Genomic DNA, 14822 nt, shown 5'->3' on the forward strand with positions numbered 1-14822 from the left:
AAATCAGAACAGATCGAGTAGATAAGTACCATCCCAAATCAGCACCACCTTGGAAAGACTAGCAGGCCAACAAGGTGGCTTTTCATAGATACCAAACCACCTAGACCAGAATCCCCTGGTAAGAAGATCCTGCAGCATGAGGCTGGGAAGCAAGGCATTCAGACAGGCTGGCAACGAGAGGGTTAGCAGAGTGAGTTTCCTCCCTGCCTCCTTGGAGTCTCTCCTGGGAGGTGCTGGCACTGCTGTTTGTTACCCAACCCACGAGAAGAGGCTGCAGGGGGGAGGGAGAACCGCTGAAAGCCTTCCTTTTAATTATTCAGCAGCTGAGCTTCCTGCTGCCCCCGTTGGAGCCAGAGGAAGGCTCTGGCCAGAGCCCCTGGGCTGGGTCTGGCTGGGTTGGGGGAAGGGCCAGTTCCAGGAGGACAGGCAGCCTGGCCCACGAGGGTGCTGGTACCACAGCTTGGGCTGCAGCCCTCGTGGTCCAACTCCTGCCCCTCCTTCCCATCCAGTCTGGCCCAGGCGGGGCTTGGAGCTGTCCTCTCCCTACAGCCTGGGTTTGCTGTGGAATGGATGCGGCAGGGCTGGCCAAGATCCTAGAGTCAGGATGGGGAGTCAGGGCAGGCAGGGAGGGAGGGCAAGCCCACTGTCTACAGAGAAAGCCCAGGCAGCTTAGCTGGCATCTGGGTCCTGAGCAACCTGTACAGACCCCCTGTGTCTCAGGCACATGGCACTCTAGAACACACTAGTCCCCGCTGTTCCCTCTGCCTGGAATGCCCTTTCCCTTCCATTTTTTCCTACAAGATGCTACTCAAGCATCTCCTCCTCTATGAAGCCTTCCCTGACCTCGGGTGGGGGATGCACCTCTGCTGTGCTCTCAGAGACTTGCTCTCCGGCCACCACTCAGCGTTTACTTCTTTCTACTGTGACTGCTCCCTGGCCTAGTGAGGGCTCTTCAAGACCTGTGGCTCCAAGGGCTCTCCAAGGGTAACATCCAACCTTATGTCTCTTTTTTGCCCAGCACAGAGCTTGGCACAAAGCAACCAAGCTGTGAACCTTTATTGAACCATCTGTGAGACTTTGTTGAAATTCAGTCTGTGTTTGCACAGATGGGGAGCTCACTACTTGTTTTTTACCACTGCCAGAGACCTCAGCAGGAAAGGTCCTTGTTTCCTACTGTCAATATGCCCAGACTTTGCAATTGTCGGCATTTTTGCACAGGTTACATTGTCATATACTTTGCAAAACTTGGAGTTCAGTTCTGTCTTTGAATGGGCAGAAATGACTTGCCTGGCACCCAGGCTCCCACCTATCAGCCCAGGGCCTCTGTCTCTGTTCCTGTTGGGTCTGATTTAGGTTCCTAGAGCAGAGGATTTGGGAGGCAGGTCTCTATGGATAAGGAGGATTCTGTTGTCTGCTCCCCATAGAGGAACCCACAGTAAAGGCAGTACAGGCCAGATGAGACCAGCACAGGCCAGTATAGCCCAGGACAGGCCATGGACAGCCTGAAGCTGGAGTTCAGACTAGATCCATCAACAGAGGACAGTGGGGGAACCCAGAGACCGATGCAGACCAGCATTATAGTCCAGTGTAATAGAGCCAAACATGCAATACCGGTCATTGAAAATAATGCAGAGTGCCTGGGTGGCTCAGTGGTTGAGCATCTGCCTTCGGCTCAAGTTGTGATCCCGGGGTACTGGGATCGAGTCCCACATCGGGCTCCCCACAGGGAGTCTGCTTCTCTCTCTGCCTATGTCTGTCTCTCTCTGTGTGTCTCTCATGAGTAAGTAAATAAAATCTTAAAAAAAAAAAAAGGAAGAAAGGAAGAAAGAAAATAATGCAGACGAGTTCAACCTGGGAGGCAGATCTGTATAGACCAGTGCGGATCCCAAAGAGGTAAGTCTATATATTAGACTCCCTCCCCTGCACTCCAGTGGAACAGGAACCCTATCCCACCCAGCCTACTTTGCTTCTCCCTCCCACACTTGGGAGCTGGGCTGAGGAAGGATAAGTGGACCAGAATCTGTATGATTAGATCTCTTTTCCTGTTTGAGACTCAGTGTTCCCATCTGGATTAAGTATCAGGGGTCTGGGTACGGTTGGGGCCAGGGTCGGGCTGGGCTCTGAGTCTCTGGCAGTCCAAGACTTCGAAGAATCGAAGTTGGTGGTGATGTGTTGCCCCAGGGGTTCTCAGCAGGAAGGACATGTACGGGACAGAGACAAGCCCCTTCCACCCACTGGGGAGGGTGACAGGAGAAGCCAGGGCAGCTGCCTCCAAGGCCCACACAATCTCATTATGGAAAATTCGCTGTATTGACTCAGCTCTAATCAAGCAGGCTGCCCTGGGCATCCCCCCCAGGTTTCTGTTGGGCCGGGAGAGATCAAAGAGGGAGCCAGGCTGGGGGGCTGGAGCCTCGCCTGCCATTCCCATCGATCCAGATGCGCCTCCTGTTGCTAGGCAACAGCCTCCAGTCTCTTCTGGTCCTTCTTCCCCCAGGGGCTGCAGGATTGGGCAGTAAAGGGGAAGAGAGAGACCCCACATTCATTCTCTAGGTCTTCCCTTACCAAACTCGAGATCTCTGTCACCAAGGCTCTCCTCTTACCGAGGAAGTGCTCCCCCACCTCATCCTGGCAACTTGACCCTCCTGCAAAAATGGACTCCTCTTCTCCCCTCACATTTGTATTCATCTCCGGAATACTGAAAATTCACACCTCCTGTGCTCCACGTTAAACACTCTCTCAGGAAGACAGGCCCAGATTTTGGAGAAGAGAAGGGACCCACAGGAGTTCTGCAAAAAAGTCAAGGCTACCAACTTCCAGCCCAGCATTGGACTGGATGTAGGAGCCATTTAAGCTTCAGAGAGCGGCTCTGAATTCACACTCCCAGTTTTGAGTGGGTTGGCTTTTTTTTTTTCTTTTTCTAAAACGTAGGATGCATTTCATAGTAATTTTTTTTCTTTTTTGTTTCAAGTGCTATAATTTAAAACTGTAAGTTGTGTTTTAAAACAGGCATAAAAATGTACTGTGGGCTTTGGGGGCTGTAATTGACTAAATAATGCAAATCTGATCACTTGATCACATTTAATATTATGCATATTTTATCTACCCTTTACTGCTCATCTTTTCCTTTTTTTTCTTTTTCTTGAACCGAATATATGCATGCCACCCAGCAGTTGTTATGTGGTGACCTACTTAGATCCTGACTTATTTAGGATTTTAAGGTCTCTCTCCCCTACTCCAAGGTCTTTACAACCCTTAGGATTGGTAGGCATCTCCCTTTTCCCACTGGTCCCTCATCAGACCTTTTTCAACACAACTAAGGACAGGAAGACGGGCAGCCCAGGTGGCCCAGTGGTTTAGCGCCGTCTTCAGCCCAGGGTGTGATCCTGGAGTCCCAGGTCGAGTCCCACGTCAGGCTCCCTGTATGGAGCCTGCTTCTTCCTCTGCTTGTGTCTCTGCTTCTCTCTCTCTCTGTGACTCTCATGAACAAATAAATAAAGAATCTTAAAAAAAAAAAAAAAAAAAAAAAGACAGGAAGAGTATGAAGAGCCAGAACTCAGGAGTTCAGGGGCCCACCCCTGAGAGCCACTGGGGGACACAAAGTCCCTGTATGGCCGTCTTGGTGCCCTTGGTCCTGCCACTGCCTGCCACCTGCTCCCTTAGCTCTGCAGCATGGTGACAGCTCCTCCCTGACTCCCCTGCTCAGCCCCAGTCACACACTTCAACTCTGAGAGGCACAGCTTTCCAGGGTCCTTGACAAATGGTAGCCAATTAATGTCAATTAATCTGATTAGCCTAAATAGTTAATTAAGCAGTTAATTAACAACATCATTGACAATAACCTATGGCTCCTGAGGGATTGTGGGTGGGAGGCAGGAATGGTCGGGGAGGGGGAGGCTCTCCTTGCTCTGGAAAGGGGTGAGTCCCTTAAGGTCAGATTGTGGGGGAGGCTGTTCTCTGAGTCTCCACCTGGGGCCTCGTCTGACCCCACCCTCAACACAAGCCCTGCCCCCTGCTCCCTGGCCAGGTTTGAGAGGATCTGATTTATTCAGGAGAAGCCACACCTCAGCACATCAGAGGAAGGCTATTGTCTGGAAAACTCTTCTGCCCTAAAATCCCAGAGAGGAGTTGCCGCCTTTGCTGCCACCATCCGCACTCCAGACCAGGCACCTTGTGCCTCGATGCTTCAAACCCTGTCAGGGCCATGGACTTTCCCAAGCTGCAAAGCAGCCCTGGAAGGAAATCACCATCTTTAACCCATCCTACAGATGAGGACACTGAACACCTCCCCTTGGCTAGACCCTGTGTTTGCCTTGAGGACCTGTGACAGTGACTAACACGGGGTTTCTGCCCTCAAAGAGCTGGTCTGTGTTATCATCAAACGGCGCAGCCTCTTTATTCCTACCGGGTCTTATTTGGGTGATGCTGGTGACCTCATTAACCGCCCTGTGCCTCAAGGATCCCCCACACTGGCACCTGACCTGACTCCCTCATAGGATGTTGTGAGGACGGATGAGTTGGTACGTGGGAAGTACAGTGTACGGTGCCCAGCACTTGGGAAATGCCTAATGGGTGTTCACAGTGATTATCGAGGGAGATGGGAGGGCAGACAACCAGCCAGGACAGAGGACAAAACGGCCCAGAAGGAAGGACAGGACACTTAGCACAGGACACTTAGGGGCCCACGGAGGGAGGAGAGCTTGGAATGAGCAATTGTCCATAAGACATGGGAGCAAAGGCTGAAGTTCAGAGAAGTAGAGGAAGGGGGAAGAAGGGCATCCTGGCAAAGGCAACAGTGTGTGCTAAGTGATGAGATGCTGGTTCCTAATTCTGGCATGGACACTCACCTGGGAGCTTTAAAAATGCAGACCCCTAGGACCCACACTGACTCCATCATTATGGGTGGGTGCCAGGAATCTGCTTTTCACTGGTGGTCCGGAAACCCCAAGGCAGGTACGCTGCACCCAGAGACCATGGCTGCAGTGGTTCTGGGTGCCCGGGTGGGGAGAAGCTGAGCTGCAGTAGGAGAGGCCCCAGGCCATGTGACCCGTGTCCTGAAAATACACTGCAGGTCCCCAGTTCTCTCCATCTGTCCAAATCATGCTCGCCCTTCGGGGGTGACCTTCCCGAAACAGCTCTGGCTGTTTGCTTACCTGCTGGGAACATCTCTTGGTTCTTCCTGCGGACCAGACTCCCTGGACACCTCCCTCTCCAGCCTGGTTCTCAGTACCTGAGCCCAGACCCTGACTCTCCAGCCACACTGCTCCCCAAGTGCCTGGTGTCCTTCCCTCTATATCTCTGCTCACGCTATTCTCTCTGCCCAAAATGCTTTCCGCCTTTCCTTCCCCTGGCAAACCTGTACTCCTCCTATCAAGTCCATCTGTGAAGCTGGCTCCAAAGTCAACTGGGCAAGCAACCTCTCCCACTGCCAGTGCCTCAGCTGTCCTTGGAATGCTCCCTCATTAACCCATATTCTGTCTCAAAACATTCACCAGTTTATGGGCCTGCTCCCCGCTAGATGTTGGGTTCCAGTGCCTAGCACAGAATTTGGGGATGACAATGGTAAGTGAGCTTTTAAGTTCAGAGGAGCTGCTGAGCAAAAGTTTGATGGATGGATGGATGAATGAATGAATGAATGAATGAACATCTCTGCTTTCTGATACATGAGGAGCAGGGGACAGAAGGAGAATTTTGAGGCAGGGAACAGAAGTGTTCTGGGGACACTAATGGATGGTTCACAAGGACCAATAAACATATGTCAGACAAGGCCAGACAGGGAGGGGGGACAGGGCTGCCTAGAGGCAGGACCTGCTGAATGTCCTAGCTTCCTCATGGGAGGAGGGGTGGCTTGGCTCCTCTGCCAGTCTTGAAGCTGGCTCCCCCAGCCTGGAGTTCTCTGATACTGAGGGCTATGCCGGCAGCTGGAGCTGGGCATAGGGGTAGGCTGCCTCCTAACTTGCCCTGCCCCTGGCCCACAGCTCTTTCTTTCTCCCACATCCACATATACCCCTCTCAAATCTCCCAGTGGCATGTCTCCAGTACCTGACCCCTTTGTAGTCACCTCTTCCTACCCCCCCGCCCGCGTGTTTGTCCTTGGTCTCTTTCCATCCTTCCCCCTGCCCCAGTGCAGTCAGAGTGGGCTTCCTAAAGTGCATATCTGACCATTTCATGACAATGCTCCAAAGCCTTCTTTGACTTCCCTTGCCTTCCAGATAAATCTCCAGTTCTTACAGTGGTTCTTAAGATCCTTCACGACCTGTTTGGGCCTGTCACTTCCCCCTGGGCTGCCCTCCACCCTCTACTCCCAGGCATGCCCTCTGTGCTATGGCCACATTAGATTATTCATTATAATGAGGCATTCAGTAGATCTTGACTGTGTGGTCTCATATTCAGATGACTGCCATGTCTGAGGGGAGTACACTCGATTTTATCCTTGCCTGAGTCACTTCTCATAGCACATCAGGTGGCAGATATCAATATGCCCATTTTACAGGGGAGGAAACAGACTTGATTGTGGAGGTTGGGGCCCAAATGAGATCAGAGCACAGGAGACTGGCAATCGCTTGACTTCTCCTTATAAGCTTTCTTCTGAGGTCTTGTTGGATCCAGGTTCTCACCTTTTCCAGGAGATGCATGACCCTCACATGCTCCTCCTCCCCCAGCAGCTTTGGCCCTTCTCTCCTCAATCCCTGGCTGATTGTCATAGGGCCCATGGCCATCCTCTCCTAGGAAACCCAAAGCAAGAAGACCTGAAAGGTGTGCTCCACTCAGGAGGGAAGGGGGGGATGTTCTCCTCTCAGCTCCCACCAGCTCCTTTGGGAAGCAGCTCCACCCATGTCCAGCCTTCAAATGGCCATTAAAAGCAAGCTTTTTGAAGAATCTTTAAAGACATCAGAGAATTCTCATGATAGAGTGAAATATAGGATGCTGGCTTCCCTCACCAGTGTGTTCTCAGTTATTTAACTCTACATATCTGTGAACACATGGACAAAATCCTGGAAGAAACATCCCCCATGTTCTCAGTGGCTATCTCCAAGTGGCAGAACTACAGGTGATTTCTATTTTCTCTTCGGTTTTTCTATTTCTCAAGTCTTGGACAAGGCAGATGTGCCATTCTTGGAATCACAAGAGTTCAATGAAACTTGCTTTTACCTGTCTCCAACCTGAGGAGTTGTGGGAGATGGTGGTAGGGATGGAGTTCAGTGTGGGAAGGGTCTCAAGTCACAGGCCATACTCAAAGCTAGAAATAAAACAGGTAGGCCAAGGGCTCCCCAGTTCAGTAAAAGCTACCTGTACTTCAGGGTCCAGTTCAATGGGCCCAGACCACCTCATAGGGCTCAAAGACCCCAGCAGGATGCTAAGGGAGCTGTGGTGCTGCTTGCCAACTTCAGCTGGCACAGCAGCCTCTACAGTGGGCAAGAGGCCAGGGTGAGGGTGGCAGGAGACTGGGTCTGTAACTGTTGGTGATGTGCCCCTCCCTATCATAAGCCCCTCTGCTCACCTGGGCCTCCTGCCTTCTCACCAATCTCTGTCTCCTCTCACAGAGCAGCCCATCACACCCCTTCCTCTCCAAACCCACTCTCACTGAGTACCCTCTGTGATCCTTCCACCTCTCTGAGCTCCCTACCCCTTCACTGGGCCCAGGGGGGTGTTAGAATTGAGGAGGAACTTTCTGGCCTGACATCCCTCCCCATTCAGACTGGACTAGTCACCGGACCGACTCATTCCCTCTCCAGGGCCCCACATCTGCTCTTCAGAGCATCAGCTGCAAAATCCCTCCCTCTCTCCAAGACATTATGAATAAGCCTCAACCACAGCACCACTGATGCTTCCCTGGATTTAGGGCCTGTGCACATGTGTCCTGGGAGCTCCTGGAGTCTGATGAACAGCTCTGGGAAGTGTGTGTGGGATACCTTCAGTGACACTGCAGGTCACCTCCAATCCTGGGCCAGGACAGCTAAATCCTGGCTCAGCCAAAGAATCTGGGGTCTCCACGTAAGCTACTGGGCCTCTTCAAGGTCTACCTTCTAGTTAAGACCCCAAGTTTGAAAAAAAAAGACCCCAAGTTTGTAGATGGGAGGGACGGATGAATTTTAAATCTCAGCTCCAACTAATAAAGCAAACATTGAAACACTTGGAGGTGACTTCTTAGCTTGCCAATAGAACCACAGGCTTCCCAACATACAGATCTACAGAGCAGAGAGATCTTAAAATTGTGGTGCTGGCAGGGCTCTTGGGGGTCATCCAGTCAAACCCTATTGTTTTATGGCTGAGGACACTGAGGCCCAGAGACAGGTAGGGACCTGCTCAAGGTCACAGAAGGAGTCAGTTAGGGATGGGCCCAGAAAGAAGGTCCTTGGACTCCTGTCCCAGAGCCCTTCAGTTACCTGTACCACCTGCCTCCTCCCACCTCCTGCCAGCCCACAGTGCCACAGTGCCCTGGCTGACCCTCACCCAGGAGAGCCTGGGGAATTGAGGACAGAATGATGTGGAAGCCACACTGGGCCTCTGCAGCCGTGGGCATGGGCTGCACCGAGACCTTGCTCTGTGACCTTGGCAAAGTCATGTCACTTCCATGCCCTGGTCTGCTCCTTTGTGAAAGGGAGCAAAAACACCTTTGATACCAGGTTTTGTGAGGGTGAAATGAGGTCATGTGTGTGAAGTGACAGGTGCCCAGCAGGGGCTTGGAGTGTGTAAAGGAGTCAAGGAAGAGAGAGTGGGCTCTCCTCATCTTTCAGCAGAGCCCCTGATGGCTGCTGGGACAGGAGGAGCCTTGATTCTGCCCCCAGGGCAATGAGAAGTAGACAGAGGAAGAGAAAAGTCAGTAGGGGAGGCTGACCCCAGCAGTGCTGGCAGTGGCTATTGACTACGGTCCCATCTCAGGGAAGTAGGGGCTAGCTGCTCAGAAAGGAACAGGCAGTCACTGGCTTGCTGAGGTCAGCAAGAGACTGGCTGGCAGGCAGAGGAGGTGAGAAGTGGGTACGGCAGTGAGCAGATGGGCCTGCCAGACCCAGAGTCCCCCTCTGGCAGGAGTGACAGTGGCAGGGGTGGATTGCGATGGGGGCACCCAGCTGGCCAGTTCAAAGCACGTTCCACCTCCGAAATATCCCAGTGACCTTGGGGGAGTCAGCTCCTCACTGCACCGCACACCCTCATTCATACGCCTCAGGCTCCCCACCTGGAAAGCTGGCATCATGAATCAAGAAACTGGCATTTAACTGGGCCTTGCTATCAAGAGGCTGGGACAGGTCATCAGCTATACTCTTGTCCCAGGGAAGACAGCTTGGGTAGCTTCATGACCTTGGGAAAGTTACTGGTCTCATTTCTCAGCTGTGAAATAGGGACAATGATATCTTCCTTGGGAGGCTTTTGTGAGGATTAACTGAGTCATCTGTAGTACTGTGCCTAGCATGGAGCCTGGTATGAGGCCTTCAGCCAACGTTTAGCTCCTCTGGGAAGAGAAAGACGGGCTTCAAACAATGCTGAAAAGTTTCCCACCTTTATCCAGCTCCTCCTTACAAAATTCTTACTTTCATTCAATCGACTAACACTTGCCCAGTATTTTATAGCCCCAAAGTAATCTCCCATCCATTGTCTGGATTATTTCTTTGAATGGCAAAGTAGATGCTGTTAACATGACACCTGTTCTACTGGTTGGGAAATGGGCTCAGGAAGGATCAGTGGTGTATCCGAAGTCATGTAGCTTAGATTTGAACTCATTACTCTCAGACTTCATGATGCCCTACCCACCTATCCCTTCTTAAAATCTAATCAAGTCTTTATTCACCCTTCAAGAATTCCTCCTCCACCCCTCACAGGTGAGTAGGATGGGGCATAAAGTTAAGGAACCAAAAAGCTGGTAATGTGTGGGAGCAATTTCCTAGCCAGCTTGGTCCTATTTCTGTCTGGGGAGGAATTTGGTATCTGTTGGGGCCACGACCTTAAGAAGCACAAGGAAAGTCTTCAGCCCCTGTCCTGCTCTCCATCTAAGTTCCTGCCTCTTCTCTTGACGCAGGACAAAAGGCCAGCTCAGGCCCTCTGATGCCAGAAGTGGGTGAGTGAGTGAGGTCTGAAGGGAGTGAGAAGTCGCAGCTCAGATACAGCACAGGTATTGGAGTACCAGGCCAGACCTGGGTGCCCTTCTCTTGCTCTCTGCCAAACCCATCCCCACAATGGACCTGCTGCCAGGAGCAGGAACTGCAGGAGGCTTCAACACTGCCCTGGCAGGAGCCCTGGGAGGGAGGGGGAGGAGGAGGAGAGGCAGAGGCTGCGTCTCTTCTCTCATCTCTCCTTTTTACCAGAAATTTGCTCTGAGCTCAGGCCCACTCTGAGCTTCAGAAACTCTCCCCGGGCATACAGGGAAGCCACAGAGATCCCCTCGAAACTCCTCATGGCTATTTTTTTCTTCTATGCCCTCCATCCTCTTCCCAGTGTGAGAGTAAATGCCATCCTGTGTGAGACCCAGTTCTCATTGCCAGTTCCTGCCTCCCTAGGGGCATTTGGACAGCTGGGAAAGGGGCCAGGCCGTCCCCTGTGCTGCCACCTCCTGCTGGACAGAAGCCCAGCATTCAGGTGGGGGCTTGCTCCCCCCACCCCTGCCAGTGACCAGCATCTCCACGGGGTCCCTGCATTGGTCTCTCCCTTCCCTAGGGAGCAGGTCCTTCTCCTCAGTTGGGGGAGGGCAACTGGACTGCAGCTGGGGGCCTCCCTAGCCTCTCATGGGCCAGGCCATGGTCATTTATGCCCAGGGGAATCCTGCCCATGACCCCGTAGCGTTCCCACTTTCTCTATTCCTCTCAGTGAAATGAACAATGTTCCTTATCTCTGTTTCCCAGTGCCTCACACCCTCTATCAAACACTCTTGCAGTCCCCCAACGTATCCCCTGCTCCAGGGCCTGCGGACTCTGAGCCCCCCGTCCGACTGTGGAGGCCCAAGGTTCAACCCAGCCCAAGCCCCTCTGGGAAATGCCCCCGCCCCACTAGGGGCTCTCACCTCCCCGCTGACCGCCTCGCTCCGCCGGGTGCTGAAGCCAGGCCCTCCGGCCCCGCTGGTCCCGGCTGCTTCTTCCGCTTGGCTCGGCAGGGCAGCTCCGCGGCCCCCACGGTCCCGCGCCCTCCGTCTCCCCGCGGACGCCGCCGCCGCCGATTGCTGAAATGCTGGACAGCGCACCACCATGGAGGCGGCCTCCCTGTCCGCCCGCCGGCCAGAGCGGCCCGGACCCCACAGCGCCCCCAGCAGGCCCGGAGGGCCCCCCGCCGCGGAGGCAAGGAACTGGGCGTCTGGCAAGGACTCCACCCCAGCGACATCAGTTCCACTCCCTGCGGGTGGGAGCACTCCAGCCCCCGGAAGCTCCTGGGGCCAGGGAATTATTAATTTGGAACTGGAAGCAGAACTCGCTATCCTGAGTTCTCTCCAGGGCACTGCGCAGCTGGTGTCTAATAGGGTCCTGGGATCCGACTGGGAGATGCCTCAGGAGGTCCCTGTTATCCTGCATCCCGATAGCTGACTGAGGCTGGGAGGGGTGGTGCGGGGGTGGGGTGGGGGAGGGCCATCCTAACTGGGAGAGGAATTTGAGAACGGAATCTCTGGACCTTTGGTGGTGCTTGTTTAGGCGTCTGGAGTCATAGGTTCAAGTCACCTTTTGGTTACTCTCTTTGTGACTTTGGGCAGCTGTCTGACCTGCAGTTTCCACCTTCTTTTCCTTGCCCCACAAGTGAGCGGTCTGAGAGTTGGAAATTCAAGGGTAGGGCCGGCTCCTGAAGAGGCTTTGGAAGTCCAGAGACCTTTCTCTAGTGGAAGTCAGGAATGTGAGGCCTTTGGTTGGGGCTCACTTAGGCATGTCCTCATAGAAGCTTCGGGTCCCAAACAACAAGGCTGGAAGTGCAAGAGCTGGCTTGAGCAGCGCCCAGACTGGGGTGAGGCAAGTGACAGTCTTGGGGCTCAGATTTTAAGAAGGGCACTGAGAGTCGTCCCTGGATGGAGTATATTTGTTCTAAGTCTGTGTGTTTCTGTGCCTGTGTGCCCATATACAAGTGTCTGTGCATGCCTTCCCCCCTCTCTCGCTTCCTCACATTTCTTCACCTACATGTGTCTTTGGAGTGTGTGTGCGTTGAGTGGTTGGGATCTTGGCACAACAGGGCCATTCCAGTCTGCTGAACAAAGCTTGGGGTGGAGGAGCGGGGTGGGCTACAGCTGCTGCTGCCATTACCACAGCCTCATAGCCCCAGGGGTGAGTCCTTTGCTGGTCTCCTGCCTTCTGGCTGCATGAATATTTTATCTGCAGGGGCCTTGGGCTGGCTTAACACCAGTGTGTTCACTCTTCCTGCCCCGTTTGCTGGCCAGGCTTCCCAAAGCAGAGCAGGGAGTAGACAGATCAGGGCTGGGAGAGAGCCTCTGAAGGGGGCCTTGCCTTGCCTGGAGAGCCATGGCTGAGTGTGCACAGGGGGTGTGGGGAAGGCCAGAAGCGGTGTAGGAAGGGGGCATCCTCGGAGTGAAACCTGTTCCTTAAATAAAATCAAGGTGGCTTTACAAAACCTCACCACACTGATTGGGTCCTGACCAGCCCTGGCCTCAACTGTTTGGAACTAGTGCCTGGGCACACCTTGCTCTAGCTGGGCACACTTCCTCCTGCCCTTCCTCATCTGCCCTGCAGCCCCTGCACCCCGCACCCCCCATCCCCCACCTCCAGCTTCACAGAGAGAGGTACTTCAGGGAAGAAGGAGAGAGAGGCCCTGCAAGCTGGCTGCAAGCTAGCCTCCCCGGCTGCCTTGGGCCCTCTTTCTACCAGACCTGGGATGGGGAACCCCGATGCCTGGGCATCCCCTCAGCCCCAGTAGCTCCCTTATCCCTTATACTCCCTTGCCCTGCCACAGAGGAATAGGCCTCTACCTTGGGCTCTCTACCAGACAGCTAATTTTCCAAAAAGGGCTCCTTCTCTTGCGTTATTCATTTCAACAAACAGCATCACCATCTGTGCTGGTTTTTCTCCATTTGCCCCTCTGAGTTCATTCTCCTACCTTCTTTGGCCTTGGGAGGCTGACCTCTGCAGACCAATTACCCAGGTTCCCTTGCCCTTGGCTACTGGTTGGGTTCCTTCCAGGGGAAGCATCACCAGGAGGATGAAAAGCAGGAGGAAAGAGGAGCTAGGGATTAATTCCCCTGATGGGTTCTTCTCCAGCTCTGGCCCAGTGACCACTCATCCACAGCTCTAGGGCTCCTGGCCTGGCTATGGCATTGTTTCCTCTCTGTGGCCCTTCAGGCCTAGTGTTGGTGGCTCCTACTACTAAGAGTCTGGTTGCTTCTCTGTCCTTGTTGGCTCGTTCTCATATCCTGACCTGCCCCTCTGTGCACCACCCCTTTATGAAGCTCTCTTCACTTAAGCCTTTGGAGGTGTTGTCTACTTCATTCTGGGTCTCTGCCTCACGTATCTCCCCACCCCAAGCCCAGCCTCTACGTCAGAGCCTGTGAGGCCTTGAGCCCCGTCTGGTTCCTCTTCTCCCTGCAGACCTTCTACCTCCTGGAACTATCCCTCTTCTTCACCTTCATGGTGTCTGCTTGGCCCAGGTCCTGGACCCCTGCCTGGTTCCCACTCCTACCTATTCCCTCCCCCTGAAATGTACATATCTACTCCAGTCACACTTGACTGATGAGACTTTCAAATACCTCACCATATAGAGTGCATCTCCTTGAGCAGTGCTATTTTCCCCTCTTACCTTCCTTTAAAAAAATTATTGTGGGCAAGCTTGGGTGGCTCAGTCCATTAAGTGTCTGCCTTCAGCTCAGGTCATGATCTCAGGGTCCTGGAATGGAGTCCTGCATTGGGCTCCCTGCTCAGCAGGGAGTCTGCTTCTCCCTCCTCCTCTGCTCCCTACTCATCCTCACTCTCTCTCTCTCTCACAAATAAATAAATAAAATCTTTTAAAAAATAAAGTATTATGGTAAAAATATACATTACAAAAAACTGATCATTTTAATCATTTCAAGTGTATAGTTCAATGGCATTAAGTCTATTCACACTGTTGTGCAGGCATCACCTAAGCCCAAACTGGAACTCTCTACACATGAAGCATTAACTCCCTGTCTCCTCTCCCCTCAGCCCCCTGGCACCTGCCACTCCACTGCCGCTGTCTATGAATATGATTGTTCTGGGGACCTCATATAAGAAGAATCGTATAGTGTTTGCCCTTTTGTGTTTGACTTATTTCACTTAGCATCATATCATCAAAGTTTTTCTTTTTTTAAGATTTTATTTATTTATTTATTTATTTATTTATTTATTTATTTATTTATCTAGCGTGAGCAGGGGGAGGGGCAGAAGGAGAAGGAGAGAGAGAATCTTCAGTAGACTTTGGACTGAGCATGGAGCCTGATGCAGGGGCTCATTCCCACAACCCTTGAGATCATGACCTGAGCCCAAGCCAAGAGTCGGACACTCAGCTGACTGAGCCAACCAGGTGCCCCATCCCTTTCAAATTTTTTTTTAAAATTTTTATTTATTTATGATAGTCACAGAGAGAGAGAGAGAGAGGCAGAGACATAGGCAGAGGGAGAAGCAGGCTCCATGCACCGGGAGCCCCACGTGGGATTCGATCCCGGGTCTCCAGGATCACGCCCTGGGCCAAAGGCAGGCGCTAAACCACTGCGCCACCCAGGGATCCCCCTTTCAAATTTTTAATAACAGGTGTGAAGTATGTCTCGTTTTGGTTTCTATTTGTATTTCCCTGATGGTTAGTGATGTCAAACATGTCTGTGTTTTCTTAGTGGCCATTTGTCTGTCTTCTAGGGAGAACAGAACCTCCCTCATGTGTATCTTGTCACCATCATC

General features: G+C 52.7%; 1 protein-coding gene across 1 annotated transcript in view; it reads right to left on the minus strand.

Moving 5' to 3' along the window:
- The window catches only part of SRRM3 (serine/arginine repetitive matrix 3), a 54904-nt gene extending 43780 nt beyond the window's left edge, over positions 1-11124 (minus strand). Inside the window, 1 exon segment of the mRNA XM_072837403.1 lies at positions 10991-11124. The gene's annotated coding sequence lies outside the window, so the exon portion shown is untranslated.
- Between the last annotated feature and the right edge of the window lie 3698 nt (positions 11125-14822).

This window comes from Canis lupus, chromosome 8 (assembly GCF_048164855.1).
Source record: "Canis lupus baileyi chromosome 8, mCanLup2.hap1, whole genome shotgun sequence".
Classification (NCBI taxonomy): domain Eukaryota; kingdom Metazoa; phylum Chordata; class Mammalia; order Carnivora; family Canidae; genus Canis; species Canis lupus.